Here is an 876-nt window from a genome sequence, read left to right on the forward strand (position 1 = left end):
AAAAAAAAAAAAAAAAAATATATATATATATATATATATGGTGGTCCCATTTCTATGAGACTTCCCTGTGTATGAATTAAATTGGTTTTTTCCTCCTGTTAATGTCTTGTGTCAACGTAATTATTGGATCAGCTAAAAGAACTCAAGAGAGATGGGGGTAAATTTCTTCCTCCTGGACAGAATTATTTCGTGATGTCTGGGATTTGCTTCAAAATAACCCAGTGGGACTGGGAGGGAGAGTATAGCTGAAAAAAGTTGGTCGTGTGTTGGTAATTGCTGAAGCAGAATGGTAGGCTTCAAATGGGGTTTTCTTTATTTTTCTTTATCTTTACATATATTTGAATATTTCTGTGATTTAAAAAATGTTTTTCTAAATTCTTTTATGACCAGTTCAAATGTTGGGACACGTGAGTTCCAGTCCTGGGAGGAGTGGCCCCCCTAGGGAAGGACACCTGGTCACCAGCAATGCCTCCTATGGCCACAGGGTGGCTCCAAAACTCGCTTTTGTGAGACTTTGTAGAGCAGGCTTCCCTGAACCAAGGTCACGCAAAGTGACAGGACAGACCTAAATGCTTGCTGTTTACTAATTCACAATGTGAACTGTCACTGCCCAGTTCTTACTATCTGTAGGTCCCCTAGGCAGGAAGGCTATTATGAGCAGAATACCCCAAACTTCCAGCTGCTGGAGCCCCAAATCTAACAGTCATCCTTGACCACTCCCTTTTTCTCATCCACCCACAGCCCCATGTTCAGACTTTATCTTCTAAGGATCTCTAGATTCCTTCCACTTCACTCCACCTCCTTGACTCCACTCTGGTCCAATCTCATCCTATCCTTCCTGGATAACACCATGGCTTCTTCACAGACCTTCTGCTT

The sequence above is a fragment of the Physeter macrocephalus genome, chromosome 14 (assembly GCF_002837175.3).
Source record: "Physeter macrocephalus isolate SW-GA chromosome 14, ASM283717v5, whole genome shotgun sequence".
NCBI lineage: Eukaryota > Metazoa > Chordata > Mammalia > Artiodactyla > Physeteridae > Physeter > Physeter macrocephalus.